Here is a 6,167-nt window from a genome sequence, read left to right on the forward strand (position 1 = left end):
AATCAATGGCATAAAACAGTCTCTTGCTGTCCATCTCCCCTTCGCATACAGGACTCTCCCTCCACCCAAGCTAAGGATTGGGGAAGGACTGGATTGGACTGCAAAGCTTTTAAGACAGCCAAGAGGGATATTCAGTCACAAAGCCAAAAATTGATTGAGAGGAAGAGAACCCCAGGGCTATTTTTAAAAAAACAAATTTTCTGTCCCCCTCAAAAATGTTTTTGGGAATTTTGTGACTGTTTTCATCCAATGCAAGGTTCTTGTCATTTTTAGCTTTCCAGGCCAGTCCTCATTATGTACCTATAGAGCTATAGAATAGCTGTTCATGAGTATGTGAGGAAGCTATTTCGTTGTGTTTAACAATTTAGTTGCAGAATATAGTGGTTCAATTATGAATATGCAAAAGACCCCATGAAAGACTCTGTTAAACTGTTCATTGTTTTCTCTCTCACACACACATCTCAGCTAAGCATAAAGTGTTAGCAAGAGCTCCTTTGATTGGGATGTAATTATCTGTGTATGCCTTGAAAATGGACTTTTAATACCCCAAGAAGAGTCGATTATTCACACAGGAGAAAGCCACTTAATTTAGAAAATCATCTTCCCCACAGAGTTTGATACAGACAATTGTTGTTTTATAGAAACAAAGATGTATAAAATGGGTCTGGTGAGAACAAAGAACTCATGATAGGTTTAGACAAGGTTTTGAGATATACAATATAACACCAGTCAAAAAATGCAAAAGTAGCTAATTCACACCTGTAAGCAGAGCAAGGCAAGCTACAAATGCATGTATTTTAGGCTGCCATTCTACACACACTTAACTGGGAATAGCTCCCGCTGAGTTCAGCAGTATATCTGAAAGTCTCAGTAATACATAGGATTCCACTGTTACATCAGAGAGGAGTTTTGGTGCTTCAGGCAAGTACACTCTGGTTCAATTAATATACCAGTGCGATGACAAATGCTCTTCTTCATGTGATTATCTGGTTTAATAGGTTAATCCACCTGATCTGCCAAATTATAGATTTGCCTATGGGAGTTCCCCAGGCACTTCCAGGCTGTCTCACTTTGTGTAGATTACTTCCTTTATGCCTTAAGAGTACATGCTCCCAAAGAACAACAAAGAAAGTGCGTGCAATGTGATACATAGGCGGTAGCTAAATGGGGCTCTTGTAGAGCACATCCACTTTGAAAACAAAAACCACACTGTACAGTAGGAATAATAGTTGAGCTGCACAAATCAAGTGTACACACATATACACACAAACATATATGTACATGTGTAGTAGAGGCAGTTAGTGAAATGGGTGAACAAGCCTTAGAAAATATTTAAGCCCACATTTCCACCTCTGGGAAATCTGCATCACATTCTGGTCTACAAAGATTGCTGACTCTATTAGAGAAAGATGGATTGGGAACCAAAGTTCTCATATATCACATCACAATAGGAAGTAACCAAGGAAATATAATTTAAGAGAAAACCCTAAGAGCCATGTTTTGTGCTCCTTTCCCTGTGATTTCAAATGCATATTTGCTGCAGTGCATAAACTTTAGATTGATTACGTGCCCTTAGCATACATTTTTACTCCTCCTAAGGAAGTTGAAACATCTTTTGCCTTTGCTAATTCATTTAAACTCAAGCAAGCATTACATTTGCCTATACTGTAATAGTGAAATGGATTTCATTTTTAGAAAACACTCAGCGTTATTCGGGCTGCTAGTTTTCCTGAATTTGGCTCCTATGCCTTTATTTTACCTTTGTAGTAAGAAGAAATTTGATAGGTGATCTTTCTTTCCCCACTATAACATTTTCATGCCTGGAAAAAGCTAAATTTGTGCTTCTCATTAAGACTGCAATCCCACAGATTTGCCTGGAAATAAGTCTTGCAGATTTCTGAGTAGACATGTACTGTACAGTGGTGCCCTGGGTTACAGACGCTTCAGGTTACAGACACTTCAGGTTACAGACTCCGCTAACCCAGAAATAGTACCTCGGGTTAAGAACTTTGCTTCAGGATGAGAACAGAAATCACGCGGTGGGGTGCGGCAGCAGCAAGAGGCCCCATTAGCTAAAGTGGTACCTCAGGTTAAGAACAGTTTCAGGTTAAGAACAGACCTCCAGAACAAAGTAAGTTCTTAACCCGAGGTACCACTGTATAGGGTTATATTGTAACTTGATAACACAGGAGCACCTGGGAGAAAAAGAAAAACACACCTGGTGACATTATGTGGATTTCAAGCGTCAGTCTCACCTTTGGTGTAACCACTTTTGCAAAGTGTATAATTTTACAAACATTTCTTGGACATGGGTAGCACTGGGAGCAGAGTGGGGTCAAAAGTGTGTTCTCTTCTCCTCTCTATTTCCAGATCCTTCATAGAAAACCTCCTCTTCCCGCCCCATATTTAAGTCCTCTGGTGCAATTGCTCCTAACATCAATGTATTCACCGTTAACTATGGGTTACCAAACGTCCTCTTTTAATAATGAAGTGCAACAGCATTCACTTTGTTGAGTAGTGTTTAAACAAACACTTTGGAAAGCTATCACATAAAATGCAAAGTTAAATGAACATCAAATTACTGTCCATTTCCGCAGCTTTCAGTGCTAATGGAGATATTTTTGTGACCATTTCCAAATGCTTATTCCCACCCACCCCCCAAATAACACAAAAAGATTTGTTGTTTGAAAATGCAAGTGGCTGTTAACCATATATTATTTGTAAATACAACATGTTCCTGCATCATTCATTTCAGTGTCTCATTGAGGACTAATTGGTATATATTTTGGTTGACATGTATTGTTCTCTTGTAAAGGTGTCAAATTCCTTAGCTATGTCAGTGACAAAAGCCCCCACTGCTTGTGATATATAAATTATGCTCTTTGCCATATAATCAGCCCTATCTGTTAGAATGCTATTTGCAACAAAACATGTTCAAAATATGTACCAGGCAGATTGGTCTTTCTTCATTTTAATATTGTGTTATTCACAGCAAAGTTTTTGATCTGAAGGCTAAAAGGGAACATGTTCCAAGATTTGATCAGCATCGTATCAATTAAGAGGCATTTGATTTCAAAAGCTGGCGAGGCTTATTAGTACAGTTCAGACTTCAAAATGTAGCTTTCACTATTAACATCTGAAAACATTGCCACTGTGGTTACAGAAGGAACAGTGTGATAACATCCTAGTATAGATTGATAATCTGGTATGTTGTAAGTATTCCTATGCAACTAAACTTTATTTCATTTACATTGTATTGTAAGGTATTTTTCGGGGAGGGTGGGCAATTTGTGGAGACATTTTGGTGGCTGGTGGTGTTTTCATTTTTTTCAAAGGTGTAGGTGCACGGGTATAGAAATGCCCAGCATGAAAAAATATAGTGGAGAGCCGAGTAAAGGGGTGACTGGGGAGACAAACACAGCTCAAATACCTGCACTCAGGCTCTGCCCACCAGTGCAGATGGGAAGTGGTGGAATAGCAATGAATATCAGGACTAGGGGAATGGGAAAATGTGGAAGCTACTTTGCTGAAGGCACACACAAAAGACTTAAATCTGAATGGGCTGTTTGCAGTATAAGGTTATTTTCTTCTCTACCACTGAGGTACAGCCCTTCTCTATCCAAAGCTACAAAAGCCAATGTCTGATATGTTCCTACCTTCTGATAGCTAGGCAACCCTAAATCTGTAATCTTTCAATCTCTCTCGCTCTTAAAAAAATAAAAAATATTCAGAAGTATTATCATTATTTTATTTATTTACACTCCACTTTTCCCCCAGAACCAGGACTCAAGGCAGCTTACAAAAATTAAAACAATCACAGAAAGCTAAAAAAAAATACAGAAGATAATTGTTTAAAAGTAACTAAGCTATAATTGAATTAAAACAATGTAAACAACAACAACAACCAAATCTATTAAACTACAGATAGTAAAAGCACTAAAAGCAGCACCATTTAAAGCCCTTTCCTCAAAAGCAGTCAGTTCCCAAAGGCCTGCCAGAATAAAACTTCCTGCCAGTGGAAGGAAAACAAAGAGGGAGCCAATTGAGCCGCACTAGAGAGTTCCAAAGTTTGGGAGCAGCCACTGGGGAGCAGTGGCGTAGCGTGGGTTGTCAGCACCCGGGGCAAGGCAAGTAATTTGCACCCCCTAACCTGTGGATTTTAGCACTCGAGTCTCTTCCACTAGATTAGTTAGTGCGAGCGCCCCCCCCAGATGTTGCGCCCGGTGCGGTCGCCCCCCTGCACCCCCCACGCTACGCCACTGCTGGGGAGGCCCTCTCAAGTGCCCCCACCAAATGGGCAGGTTCGTATGTTGAAAACCCCAAGCTTTTAGCCTCAAGAGGTAAAGTCCAGGATGGGGTATTCCATTGCTATTTCTGTGTATCTGAACAATTTCTACCTATTAGTTCAGCTCCTTTGGTGGCCTATGCCATTTCCCCATACATGGCTTTACTGGAGTAGCACTATTCCACCAAGAAGGAATTTTAAGAAGTAGCTTCTAATGGAAGTAATGTTAATGATTATAATTTGTAATATAGCAGATGCCGTCTAATTTGCCTCCCTCTTCTGATGGCAGGCTGTACAAATTATAGGCTGAGGAAGAAAATCAAAGTCTAAAGGTTAGGAGATTAAGTCAAAGATTTAGAACTTAAATGCTCAACAAGGTACTATACAACACCCTCACACACACTGCTACACCAACAATCAGTGTAATTAAATTAACACATTTCTTTAAAAAAAGAAAACCCACCTCCCACAAAATCAAGTACTGCAGATACACACAAACCCTTCAGATATTACGGGACAGATTAAAGAGAGCTGAACTCAAAACGTTTCCGTCAGATTTTAGATAAAATAAATGGGGGGCTTCTACATTAACTAAACAGATGCAAGCAAAGGAATACTCTAGCGAAAAAGGAGGTGAAAATAAATGTACCTCAGTTGCGATAGGAAATCTGAAAAACTCCCCCAAGGTAATTTTGAAAAATTCACTGAAAGCAAATCTACATTCTAAACGTGCCTCAGAAACAACTCTTTCAGATGCCTGTTTCTTTGTACCATTGTTGCAGGGAACCCAAATGTCACCAGCGGCCCCTTCTGTTGTTAGAAAGCAGCATTTCCCAAGCACTGACTGGTAGCAGCTCTCCATAATTTCAGGCAGGAGCATTTGTCAGCCTTATCTGAAGGTGCTGGAGATACTGGAGACTGAACCAGAAACTCTCCTGCATTCAAAACAAGTGATCTACCACACCAGCTGTATCAGGCACATCTACGCCTGAACTGTGCCAGCTGGTCATTAAAAGAATTGGTGCCTGAGTTTTATTTTTTCATCTTCCTTCCCTGTTCTTTTCTCCTTGTGTGTCACTTTTCTTTATATAGAGATTATAAATCTGCAGGCATGGATTGTTTTGTTCTAACTGATTGTATGTTAGCCACTCTGGGTGACTTTTTGGCTGAAGAGTGGGGTACAAATGCTCTAAATAAACTACAGCCCTCCCTTTACATATTTGTATGTAAAGTTCAGGCCACTGAACTGGCCTGAATCACCACTTCTGTCAACCTGTGAAGGATGCATCCTGTCACTCACTCAGTCCTCTGCCTTATGATCCTTTCAGTTGCTTTTGTAGGCAGCAGTAAGCAGTAACCCTACTCAATGCAAACTGTCTGCTCCTTTTCTGGCTCAGTCTGCAGTCCACCTACAGCTGTGACTGATGTCACTTCCAGATGCAAAGGTCAAACCAGGCAAACTCCATGGTGGCACTGAGCCAGATGTGCAGTTAATGGCTTGAGTCATACCCACATCTGGACAGGCTATCATACTATGGAAAGCTGACAGCTGCATGGCAATACCAGGATAGGAAACTAGTTGAACGTCTTACTATGCTTTAGTTCAAAGAGTTTTTAAACTATGCATCTTAGCATCTGAATGACCTTCCACACAGACTCAAGATCTCTGTGCCAGCTCAAATATATAAGATATAGGGTGTGAAGTCAACAGCTAGAGCAGTAACTGATGCTGCAGCTGTGATCCAGATGTGCTCTAGGCAGAAATACATTTTTTTAGGGTCAGTTTCAAAACCATAATCATCTGTCTAACAACTTGATATTTTAAAATGTAAATAATATTATTTCATACCAAGTGGTTAAACAAACAACATGATAGGATTAT

Source organism: Podarcis tiliguerta (genome assembly GCF_965153285.1).
Source record: "Podarcis tiliguerta genome assembly, chromosome: 5".
Classification (NCBI taxonomy): domain Eukaryota; kingdom Metazoa; phylum Chordata; class Lepidosauria; order Squamata; family Lacertidae; genus Podarcis; species Podarcis tiliguerta.